The sequence below is a fragment of the Danio rerio genome, chromosome 20 (genome assembly GCF_049306965.1).
Source record: "Danio rerio strain Tuebingen ecotype United States chromosome 20, GRCz12tu, whole genome shotgun sequence".
Lineage (NCBI taxonomy): Eukaryota > Metazoa > Chordata > Actinopteri > Cypriniformes > Danionidae > Danio > Danio rerio.
Window position 1 is genome coordinate 49,955,001 of NC_133195.1, and position 13,436 is coordinate 49,968,436.

Sequence of the window (13,436 nt, forward strand, 5' to 3'; positions counted from 1 at the left end):
TATTTGTATCTTGATATGTATTTAGTTAAAAACTTATTATCTCAAGTGGTCAAGGTTTTTTTATTTAATTAAAAAATTTCAGATTTTTTCCTTTATTTATTTTTATCTATTTTATTTTATTTTTTTCTCAAGTTTTCTTTTTTCACTTTGTCATATTTCAGCATTAGGGCCATTTTTTAGTTTCTTCTTCTTTTTCTTGTTAATAATTAATTACATATAAAAGAGTAATAATATATATTTGGTTTTCAATATTTTTGTGTTTATCAATAAATATTATTTATTATTTATTAATGGACCTTTTTAATTTATTTCATGCTTTAACGTTCAGATTTTGCCATTTTATTTCATTAATTTTGTATTATTTATCAGTTTAGTATTTCATTGTCAATAATTTTGTTATATATTTTATATATTTATAGCATTAACACATTTTATCTGGTATTTATTTTAAATATATGGTAATATTGTATTGCTTTAGTGCTAGTAAGTATTCCTTTATTTACTTAAGCATTTATCCTTTTCTGTATTTTTAGTTTAAACTACCAGACAAAAGTCTTGTCATCGATCCCAGTTGTAAGAGTAACAAATAATAACTCGACTTCTAGTTGATCATTTGGAAAAGTGTCAGAAGGTCGATTTGTTGAACTGCATCCCAATCATCAAAAATACTGCAGAAGATCTACTGGAACCAGCATGGACCCAAGATTCTCACAAAATCAGTCAAGTTTGGTGAAGGAAAAATCCTGGTTTGGTTACATTCAGTATGGGGGTGTGCGAGAGATCTGTAGAGTGGATGGCAACATCAACAGCCTGAGGTATCAAGACATTTGTGCTGCCCATCACAAATCACAGGAAAGGACAAATTCTTCAGCAGGATAGCGCTCCTTCTCATGCTTCAGCCTCCCCATCAAAGTTCCTGAAAGCAAAGAAGATCAAGGTGCTCCAGGATTGGCCAGCCCAGTCACCAGACATGAACGTTATTGAGCATGTCTGAGGTAAGATAAAGGAGGAGGAGGCATTAAAGAGGAATCCAAAGAATCTTGATGAACTCTGGGAGTCCTGCAGGAACGCTTTCTTTGCCATTCCAGATGACTTTATTAATCCGTTATTTGAGTCATTGCAAGCTCATACAAGCTCATGGGAATCATGCACGATATTTACTCTTTTTCCACTGCAGCATGACTTTATATTCTATACTGTAAATTATTTCTGTTAAGTGACAAGACTTTTGTCTAAGTAAAGTCAGACCTTACTGTCCTGATGAAAGAATTAAAAATCAAGGCATGATCATATTTTATTTTGGTAAAATAAGCGTAATCTAGAGGCCTTTGCCTTTCATATAAGTCACTTCTGATACCAAACGATCAACTAGACGTCAAGTTATTATTTGTTATTCCCTAAACTAGATAGGCGACAAGACTTTTGTCAGGTATTGTATTCAGTAATTCATTCATTTTGAATTGTCAGTTTTTATGTACTTTGTCATTTATCTTTTTTTATTGTGGTTAGTTTTTTTCTTTACTTAATTTAGCATTGAATATTTTAATATTTCAGTATTTTTATCTTAATGTTCTGAGTTATCAGACATGAAATCCAGACAGGCTCTGTTTGTGTGTGGCCTGATGTCTGTTTCGACACTCCTCTATTAATAAATTAATGTGAAGTTATAGGTGTGGTGTTTATTATTAGACCTACCACAGTTTCATATATTCAATCTCTTCTTCAGTCAGGCAATGTAAAAACATTTTTCCTCTTTTTTTTTTTTTTCTCTCTCTGCAGAATGTCTTCGCATCTTCAGTGTGACCATCTGTGCTGGAAAAGCGTCGGGAATCACCGAAAACTGTGGGTAAACTTGATATCTTAAGGAATCACTTTTCAAGTTTGATTCAAGAGGTTTCTGAAGACTTCTATGCTCTCATTCATGAGTTGAAGGACAAACTGAAGCTCTTTAAAAAGTGTTTGTTCAGTGTGTTGTGCCATTATATACTTGCTTAGTGTCTATTAAGTTGATATATGTTGTTATATATTGCATTTTGATACAGTTTTGAGAATAAACTACCCTTAATTCTAGTTAAGAGAGAAAAAAAACTCCGTAAAACCTATAGGCTTTGAAAATTGACCTTTACTTCAACCAACTGACACACTCTACATACCACAACCACAACATCGCTTTCATTTCTTTCAAGATAACGGGACAAAAAAATGACAAATAAATTACAGCCATCTCAAAAAATCCAAGGTATTTCACTAAGATCAACGGCACCAACTTTTAATTAATCACAAACATTTCTGTTGCTTCTATGAACGCAACAGCCAATCAGAGGCGGTAGATTAGTCATTGCTTGAAACATCAGAGTTTTGAGCGTACGTGCACACTGACTGGAATCTACTCACTCGCTAATTCTCTTATCGTAAACAAAATGCAGATATGATATAGGTAAGAGATTTATATTGCATCTTCCTTAAGTATTAACAATGAAGTGTAGATATAATGTAAATAGGAGTTTAGTTTCCTCACTTTGATTGCCTAAGGCAGTTTTTGCCAAAGTTAATAAATCCCGCTAAATCTAATGACGTATTTGTGTAAACCATGATATCCTGTAAATTACACCAACCAATTACGATATGATGTTGTTTTTAAATCAACATTAGGAATCATCATAACAATACTGACCTTTTTCTGCAATATAAGCTCTTTTCTGTAATTGTTTTAGACCTACAGATTTATTTGCCAATGGGGGAAATGACTAGCAATAACAAATAAGTATCGATGAAACTACTTGCTCTACAAACGACTGTGTTTATGATAATGCTAAATAATAAAAATAACGTAACAAGAAAAAATACAAATTTTCAACATTAAGCAGTATTACAAGCTGTTTACGGCTGAAAATATTTGCAGCTTCACTCTGCAGTTCTGAGTTCTTGTTTAGGTGTATAATTGCTATATAATGTTACAGTTTTTGACAACATTTTTAAAGAAAGTGGATCCTTAAACCAACCATTTCAGATCAGACCGTGATCTGATCAATCAGAGCAGTGTATGATGTGGGGAAAGGTGAGGTTTAGACAAAAAGTGGATAATTTAACCAACCATTGCAGACTAGAATGTGATCTGACCAATCAGAACAGAGTAAGACCTGGAAAAGGCGGGGTTTACAGAAAGTGGATCCCTAAATCAACCATTTCAGACCAGACTGTAATCTGACCAATCAGAGGAGAGTAGGATCTGGGAAAGGCATGGTTTAGAGAAAGTGGATCCCTAAGCCAACCATTTCAGACCAGACCGTAAACTGACCAATCAGAGAAGAGTAAGATCTGAGAAAGGTGAAGTTTACAGAAAGTGGATTTTTAACTAACAATTTCAGATTAAAATATAATCTGACCAATCAGAGCAGAGGATCTGGATAAGGGATGGTTTAGAGAAAGTGGATCCCTAAAACAACCATTTCAGACCAGACCGTAAACTGACCAATCAGAGCAGAGTAGGATCTGGGAAAGGCATGGTTTAGAGAAAGTGGGTCCCTAAGCCAACCATTTCAGACCAGACCATAATCTGATTAATCAGAGAAGAGTATTATCTGGGAAAGGTGGAGTTTACAGAAAGTGGATCCTTAAACCAACCATTTTAGACTAGAATATGATCTGACCAGTTAGAGCAGAGTAGGACCTAGAAAAGGCGGGGTTTACAGAAAGTGGATACCTAAAGCAACTATTTTAGACCAGACTGTAATCTGACCAATCAGAAGAGAGTAGGATCTGGGCAAAGGTAGAGTTTACAGAAAGTGGATCCTTAAACCAACCATTCCAGACTAGAATGTGATCTGACCAATAACAGTAGAGTAGGATCTAAGAAAGGTGTGGTTTAGAGAAAGTGGATCCCTAAACGCACCATTTCAGACCAGACTGTGGTCCGACCAATCAGCGTAGGACCTGGGAAAGGCGGAGTTAAGACAAAAAGTGGATCATTAAACCACCTATTTCAGACTAGAATGTAATCTGGCCAATGAGAGGAGAGTAGCATTTTAGACCAGGTCATAAGATTTGGGAATGGCAGATCTGGGAAAGGCAGGGTTTAGAGAAAGTGGATCCCTAAACCAATTATTTCAGACCATTCTGTGATCTGACCAATCAGAGCAAAGTAAGCTCTGGGAAAGGAGGGGTTACAGAAAGTGAAACCTTAAGCCAATCATTTCAGACACTAAGAAAAAAGATCTGAAGATGTAATAATTATTATGAGTAACTGAAAATGTTTTTTGACCTTTGATTGATGTAAACCTATTGTGGGAGCACTTTTGGGCTGAATGCAGTGAAATCAAATTTGCTGGAACTGTAACTACATATTTGATGCTTCTGAATTAAATTTGAATTAAATTTTAGACAAAAATGTAATATCCCAATAAAAGTCATCTCATATCCTGATAATGATATTTATCATGATACAGTGCATCCAGAAAGTATTGATAGCGCTTCCCTTTTTCCACTTTTTTATGTTTCAGCCTTATTTTAAAATGGATTAAATTAATTTATTTCCTCAAAATTCTACACACAATATCCCATAATGACAATGTGAAAAAACAGTTTTTGAAACTGTTGCAAATTTATTAAAAATAAAAAACCTGAAAAATCACAATTGAGTTCAGCTACATTCTGTTTCCACTGATCATTCTTGAGATGTTTCAGCAGCTTCATTGGAGTTTACCTGTGGTCAATTCAGTTGATTGGACATGATTTGAAAAGGCATACACCTGTCTATATAAGGTCCCAGGGTTGACAGTGCATGTCAAAACACAAACCAAGCATGAAGACAAAGGAGGCACAAGGCTGGGGAAGGTTGCAGAAACATTTCTGCTGCTCTGAAAGTTCCATGAGCACAGTGGTGCTATCCTCCGTAAATGGAAGATGTTTAGAACCACCAGGACTCATCGGCCATCTAAGCTGAAAGATTGGGGGAGAAGGGCCTTAGTCAGGGAGGTGATCAATAACCCGATGGTCACTCTGTCTGAGCTCCAGCATTCTTCTGTGGAGAAAGGAGAACCTTACAGAAGGACAACCATCTGTGCGTTAATCCACCAATCAGGCCTGTATGGTAGAGTGGGCAGAAGGAAGCCACTCCCTGCCTGGAATTTGCCAAAAGGCATCTGAAGGACTCTCAGACCATAAGAAACATCTCGGGCTCTATTTTGATGGTCCATGCGCAAAGCGCAGCATGCAAACGTTTTCAGGGCGTGTCAGAATCCCATTTTGCTAATACAAGGACGGAAAATTCCCTTTAGGAGCCAGTTACGTTGCGCCATGGCACATATGCTATTTACATGACGTAAAATAAGTGTACGTGGAAAAACTAAACATTTCACTAGCAAGAAAACAGCTAAACAGAGCATCTGCAGCGCGAGAATGAGAGATAAATCATTTAGTTTCACTTTCGCTCTCGTGGATATAGGGAAAGCTTGTATGCACAATACATCAATTAGCCTATAAATAATTATTTTTTGTTTAGCGGAATTATTTGTTTTAAAACTATTTAGAAATTCAGTTCTAATTTTCAGCAAACAAATAAATCAACAATAATAACGAAAGTGTGCTCAAATAACTGAGTTATATCCAAATACACCTGCTGTGCCCCATATGGTCTAAAACCTGACAGGTGGGCAAATCTAAGCTTGTTTTTAATAAAACAAATATAAATATGGATATAATAAATAATACTGATAATAATAATAACATTATACAAAAGCAAATTGAATGAACTGAAAAAGCCTCCCGAGACGAAGAATGAAACTAAGTATGGTTTTTCATATTTATGTAGGCTAGAAAATAATATGTTTTGTAATATTTTAATCCTTTGTATATATATATATATATATATATATATATATATATATATATATATATATATATACATATATATATATATATATATATATATATATATATATATATATATATATATTCTATATATTCTATATACTATATTTATCCTTAATATTTTAATTATTTTTTATATGTAAAGATATTTGCGTATTGCTCTACATCTTGTGTGTATTAAGCAGTGTGTAAGCGAGGCGCAACTCAGCGCTGGACTTTAGACCGGCTTTGTTTTGGTCTCTTGAAAAATCTATTATAGTTTCTCAAAATAGCAACGCACCTCAGAAGGCCATCCTTTTTCGACCAGAACGCCTATGGGCGCACATATGAGCGCAAATGCATTTGCTATTTAAACAGTGTGGCACAAAACCTCAAAACGACTCTTGCACCGACTTGAAACAAGCAAACAACAACTGCGTCGCGCCTTGCGCCACTTTGCGCCGGCTGTATGATAGGGCACTTCATCTCTGCTCTGATGAGACTAAAATTGAACTCTTTGGAGTGAATGCCAGGCGTTTAGTTTGGGGAAAACCAGGCATTGCTCATCACCAGGCTAATACCATCCCTACAGTGAAGCATGGTGGTGGCAGCATCATGCTGTAGGGCTGTTTTTCAGCAGCAGGATCTGGAAGACTAGTCAGGATAGAGGGAAAGATGAATGCAGCAATGTACAGAGACATCCTGAATATAAACCTGCTTTAGAGTGCTCTTGACCTCAGACTGGGGCGACGGTTTATCTTCCAGCAGGACAATGACCCAAATCACACCGCCAGAATATCAATGGAGTGGCTTCACAACAACTCGGTAAATGTCCTTGAGTGGTCCAGCCAGAGTCCAGACATAAATCCTATTGAACATCTCTGGAGAGATCTGAAAATTACTGTGCATCGTCGCTTCCCATCAAACCTGATAAAGCTTGAGAGGTGCTGCAAAGAGGAATGGGCAAAAAATTCCCAAAGACAGGTGTGCCAAGCTTGTGGCATCATATTCAAAAAGACTCGAGGCTGTAATCGCTGCCAAAGGTGCATCAACAAAGTATTGAACAAAGGCTGTGAATACTGATGGACATCTGATTTTTTTTTTTCAAATGTAATAAATTTGCAACAATTTCAAAAATTCGTTTTTTCACATTGTCATTATGGGGTATTGAGTGAAGATTTTTGAGGAAATAAATAATTTAATCCGTTTTGGAATAAGGCTGTAACATAAACAACTGTGGAAAAAGTGAAGCGCTATCAGTACTTTCCGGATGCACTTTATAGCACCATACTGTAAACTCTATCGATTTAATAGCTTATATATTGACCGCATCTTTTTACATTTCAAATTAAAAGCTCAGAAATTCATACTTGACCATATTTCTCTCTTTATTTAGAACTTCAGGGCAAATGATTGATAAAAATGTAGAAATCTTAAATGAATATTAATTAAAAAAAACATTCAAAAACTGATGATTACAGGTTTCAATATAGAAATATTGAAAGTGTTAACATTGTACTTTCGAGATTGCGTCTTTCTCATAATGCTATTATTCATGTTTTTGTCTGCATCCCATTAATGGCTGTAATATTGCACTCATAAATTCTAAAATTATTTAATTATGAATTATTATTGTAAACATTCTCTTTTATGACACCACAAAATAAATGACTGAGCACAATCTGAAATGAAACCCTTTGTATTTTATCCATACGTAAATAAATAATGTCACACTGCACCGCCCTGTCGGATTATATTTTTTTCTTTGGAGGTTTGTCCAGTAATATGTTGTGATCTGTTTGGGGAAAGTCGTTAGCATGTTTACCGAGCACAACCTGTTGCAATCATGTTGGGCAGTGTGTGTGAGTAAGACGAGAAGCCACAGAGATGTGAATGGATATTTTGCTATTGTGTTTTTTTTTGCGCTTACTGGATATTCCACCTACACACACACACATCACACATCACGATTCAGTCAGAGCTTCTTCTCAAGGCCTTGCACTGAATTCTGATCATCACTAGACAGACAACATACACAGATGCTCATCTGAGCGCCTGTTCCCTTCAGATCTGCTTCTAAACGCCCATCAGATAATATGACAAATAAAAATCGAGCACTGGCTGTCAAAGAAAAAAAAAAAAGATAGATGACTTTCTTTCATGCAAGTATGCATCATATTTAGGCCTAATAATATAGATGTGTTACAGTAAATGCGTTTAAATTGTTGCAAGTCAAAAGTAAGTGAGTGTTTCTTTAAAACGCAAGTATTTCTAAATCAAGAAGCAGTATTGAAACAAGTGGAGAAATAATAAGTCAAAATTAAGTGTCGAAAATGTAAAAATCAAAGTCCAAAAATCTGGCTGTGGGGTTATTTAAAAAATCTTGTTTTCAATTTGATATAAGATTACTTTTCTCACCCCATGTTCAGATTTAAGGGAAAAAACTGTGAATATTTAAAATTTTTATTATTATTATTTTATATTTAGAATTTTTTTATAAGCACAAAAAACATTTATATGATCTATAAAACTTTTATACAAATGATAACAAATAAAATTAAATAGGTAAATTAATTAAAAAAGACATAAAATAATAAAAACAAACAAACAAACAAACAAACAAACAAACAAACAAAAAAAAAAGTCCATGTACAGTAAATAATTCAGTCATTCATTCATTTTCTCTTCAGCTTAGTCCCTTTATTAATCGGGTCACCACAGCGGAATGAGCCACCGACTTACCTAGCATATGTTTTACACCGTGAATGCCCTTTTAGCTGCAACCAAGTACTGGGGAAACTCCCATACACTCTCCTTCACACACATACACTGCAAACAATTTAGCTTACCCAATTCACCTATAGTGCATTTGTTTAGACTGTGGGGGAAACCGGAGAAGAAAACCCACATGAACACAAGGAGAAAATGCAAACTCCACACAGAAATGGCAACTGACCCAGGCTCGAACCAGCAACCTTCTTGCTGTGAGGCGACAGTGCTACCCTACCCACTGTGCCACCACACCGCCAGGGTAAATCACATATAATATATATATATATATATATATATATATATATATATATATATATATATATATATAAATATAAATAATATACTGTTTTACTTGGTCAAACTCGAAACATTGATAATGGAGTGTAAAAGTAAGAGTAAAATTGTCCATGATTCATAGGTGCCCTACTTTCAACTCTTTAAAAAATAAGCAAGGAAGAGGCCCCAAATTTTTAAAAACTTTTTAGAAGCTTCTGTCCTAGCAAAACCAATTCTTTCAAGCTTGAATTATTAATTCTGAAAACAAAACAATATTTTCACTTGTCTTGAAAAGGCTTCTAGACTTAGATTTGATTTATTTTTAGATATTTTAGACTAGAAACTAGACAAAAACTTGATGCAGGAAAAGCATTTTAGCAGTATTTTATTTACAGAAAAAACTGTGAAATCTGTGAAACTGAAATGTGAATAATCAAATATCATTAATGATTTCAGGAGGATGATGAAAATTCAGCTTTTGCATCACAGAAATGAATTGTTTTAAATTTCATAATAGAAAGCCATTCTTTATCTTTTAGAGGTGGAGTATCAGACCCTTTATTTACCAAAAGCAACCCAGGCTCATTCTGATTACGTACTCCTATATACAATTCTGCAGAGCGTCAAATACATCCCAGCTACTTTTTTGTTTTCATGAATCCACCAGAGGCTGCTGTGTATGCTCTTTGAGATTTACAATTTCTCACGCGAGTGCCATTAGCGCCTGCTGTTCTCGCGTATATCCACCAGAGGCCGCTGTCAACTGACTGACCAACTGACTGATAATCCCACCCAATTCTCTAAACCCAACCAATAATGTTTTAAAAAGTACAGATCGACCAATGCACTTCCCTAAACCCAGCCGACAGTATTTTCAAAAGCAATCCACAAACAGAAAAGCCCTCGTGAGGCCTGATTTTTACTTCATTTTCAGATTTAACTTTATTCTCACTGTTATTTACTTGTTCATTTTATATTTTGGCTTCTGTTTTTGTCTTATCTGCTTTCTGGAATCGTTCTTTGCCAGACTTGAAACCCATTGTCGCAGTCATCTCCGCTCTGTTTCTCAAGTCCACCGACGTACATGGTGAGCTACTGTCCAAACTGGTAACAGCAGAAAAGCGTCCATATGTAACACGAGGTAAGCAGTGGTAAGTACAGAAAGAAACAACGTCATACTGCCCTGTAGCATTTGTTTTAAAGATGAAAGGATGGATGTTCCTTAAGTTAATTGAGTTGATTTGTTATATTCTAAAGCGATAAATAAATAATAATAATAAAACGAAAAAAAATCTTTTAAATTGTATTTATGTTTCGTAATATTTACATTTTACTGCATTTTATCACATAAATTCATGGTTTATAAGCATGTAGAGATGTAGTTTTGTTTATTTCCTTCGGCTTAATCCCATTATTCATCAGTGGTGGCCACAGCAGAATGAACCACCAACCTATGCAGACTTATCCAACTTATCCACACACACACTAATATATGGGTAATTTAGTTTTTCATTTGACGTTTAATGCATGTCTTTGAACTGTGTGGGAAACCAGAGCACCCAGAAGAAACCCACATCAACACGGGGAGAACATGCAAACACACAGAAAAACATACCTGTTGAGGCAATCGTGCTCCCCACTGCACTACCATGTCGACATAACAATAATGATTTGCAAAAAAATACATAAAAAACACAACCCCACCCATTTCATACATGGTATAATTGTCACCAATTAGAAATGTCAAAACATTTCTCCTTTTAATGTTACAAAGATTGCAGAGGTTGATGACAGTAATAAATAAAAACAATAAATTCCATAAAATATGCACAAATAAAATACGTTTAAAATTTTGTAAAACACTGAATTAAAACAATAAGATAAAATACGAGAAAGTAACCACTACAACAAGATGAGCAAACCTAACTATTATTATACAGAGTAATCGATTATTAAAGTCTAACAGAAGTAATGTGTCAAAAAAGACCCCAATTATAACATTTACCTTTTTTACTGCATTTTATATCATATAAATTCAGGGTTTATAATAGGGCTTGGTTGATAAATGATATTATATCGAATCCTGATCAAATCTGTGTCAATAACAATGATAAGCTCAAGGTTTTTTACTCCATATTGATATACGAACCAATCCCACAGCAGAAATGTGCAACAATGGGAATCTAAAAGAGTGTTTTTTTTATTTATCATCTGAGAATATGTTATGCCATTTAATGGACCCTTAGTTTTTTGTGGCTTCAGTCTTGTTGTACTCTTTTTAAATCTGGAAGCAACAACTTATATTGAAATATATACTGTTTATCATTCAATATGCAAAACAATTATTGGGATTACATTTTCGCCATATCGCCCAGCCCTTGTTTAGAAGTATATACATTTTAAAACAATTTTTGCAAGCTTAAAAACAGTATCACACAACATACGATTGCACAAAATTCAACAAGTTCAGATGGGATTCATTTTTTAAGTCAAGGAGATACTCAAAATAACGATTATATGATGATGATTATCAAAATAAATCATTACAACATTTGAAAAAAAATCTATTTAATGCAATTTGAAGATTTTTGAACAACGTATTAGTCAGGAAAAAGTATTTCTTCAAATTTCCAAGCAAAACATTTTCATTTTTGTACAATATTCATCCGCTGCTGCATATACAAAATGTAAATCTGAGAATTTCCAGCAGTTCGTGCATGGTTTCTCTTGCTGAGGTAAGTGAGAAATGCTGGGTTTGCTGAAATTCAGGTGTGTTTTTGGGGAAAGATCTGCGACTCTTTGTTTTGGACTGGGTGTCATTTGCATCACTGACAGTAACTGCATGTTTTTGGCGCCTCTGGATTGCTAGAGGGCCTCTGGTGGGCAGCAGCGCGTATGAAAATCTGGTGCTTAAGAAATTCTGGCGCCGCACGTTTTATGGTAATGTGGAGGGTGAAGTCAGATGGAATTTTTGAACATAAGTGATGCAGTGTTTAAGTACACCTGCAAAAAATACTCCAAATCAGAAGGGGAAGCACCTCAAACTCCCTCACTCTCGCTCGCTCTCTCCTCCTCTCTCTCTCTTGCTCTCTCTCAAATTTAAAAAATGCTTTATTGGCAATGACAAATGTATTGCCAAAGCATTCATGAAGTTTATAATAAAAGAAGATGTTTATAGACCATTTCATTGTGGTGATGTCTTTGGCATGAGCATTTCCTGCTTGTTATCAAACTATTTCATAACTGCAACGAGAAGCAATTCAATCATATCTTAATTTTAAAACAGCTATCATGACATTATTTATCACCATGTGGCTCTTTTTGGATTCTCAGAAGCTCTAGAAATTAAAAATGTAAAGCAGGAAATATGCTGGGACCATTGTTTTTGTTTACATCCCTCAAAATGATCTATATAGACACAGTAAATAATTAGCAATTAAGATTTTAGGACAAAACAATAATAATATCATTATTTTTACAGTGATTCATTTATAACCGTTTAGAAGTGGGTATGTGTTTTTGTGTAAGCGTATCGTTGCTGTTTTTATTGGTCTCCTCTCTTTTTGTGACAGGCGTTAATGTATTGTGCAATCAGAAGGATACAATCTGTTTTTTCCTTGTAACTATTGAAGTTGCGTTTTATAGTTTAACTCTCTCTCTCTCTCTCTCTCTCTCTCTCTCTCTCTCTCTCTCTCTCTCTCTCTCTCTCTCTCTCTCTCTCTCTCTCTCTCTCTCTCTCTCTCACACACACACACACACACACACTGCTTTATTGGCATGAACAATGTTGCAATTGTATTGCCAAAGCATTTGTGGTGTTTACATTAAGTAGAACTTATGAAAACACATTACATGGTAGTATTGATTAAAAAACAAACAAACAATAAAACATGTTAATTAATTATAATTAACAGTTTAACCATCAACATTTTAGAATTAAATTATAGCAATTTAGAATTATTTGTACGTGTGTGTGTGTGTGTGTGTGTGTGTGTGTGTGTGTGTGTGTGTGTGTGTGTGTGTGTGTGTGTGTCTCGTTCTCACTCTCACTCTCACTCAAGTTGTAATGCCAAAGAATTGCAGGTAACATAAACAATGAAAGAAAACAGTGATTACACACACACACACACACACATATACATATATGTATATATATATATATGTATAAAATTATTCAAAATTTGATCAATACATACTAAAAAAAGAAAAAAGAATATTATTCAATTGGTAATAAAATATTAATTATAGTTTTTTTAACACATTTCTAAACAATAGTTTTAATAACTCATTTCTAATTACTGATTTATTTTATCTTTGCCATGATGAAAGTACATACTAGTATTTCGCTGTGACAAGTGACATTTAAACTAGGTTAAATAGGAGTAATGTGGATGTCACGATTACCAGCGATCGTAACTTTATTGATCGCTTTATCCCACACACAAACACTTATGGACTGCAAATCCACCATTCATGGACTACATTTTCATACATGCACTCCACTCGTACACACATGCTACCTCATTCTGACTGATTACTCT

General features: G+C 34.7%; 1 protein-coding gene across 7 annotated transcripts in view; it reads left to right on the forward strand.

Moving 5' to 3' along the window:
• batf (basic leucine zipper transcription factor, ATF-like) overlaps positions 1-13,436 on the forward strand; it is a 76,208-nt gene that overhangs the window by 28,190 nt on the left and 34,582 nt on the right. For 4 of the 7 annotated variants that reach the window (XR_012395632.1, XR_012395630.1, XM_073932883.1 and 1 more), the window contains 2 exons: positions 1,780-1,842; positions 9,923-10,046. The gene's annotated coding sequence lies outside the window, so the exon portion shown is untranslated. Of the gene's footprint in view, positions 1-1,779; positions 1,894-9,922; positions 10,047-13,436 lie in introns of all 7 variants that reach the window. The other 3 variants (XR_012395631.1, XM_073932882.1, NM_001045059.1) reach the window with 2 other exon arrangements.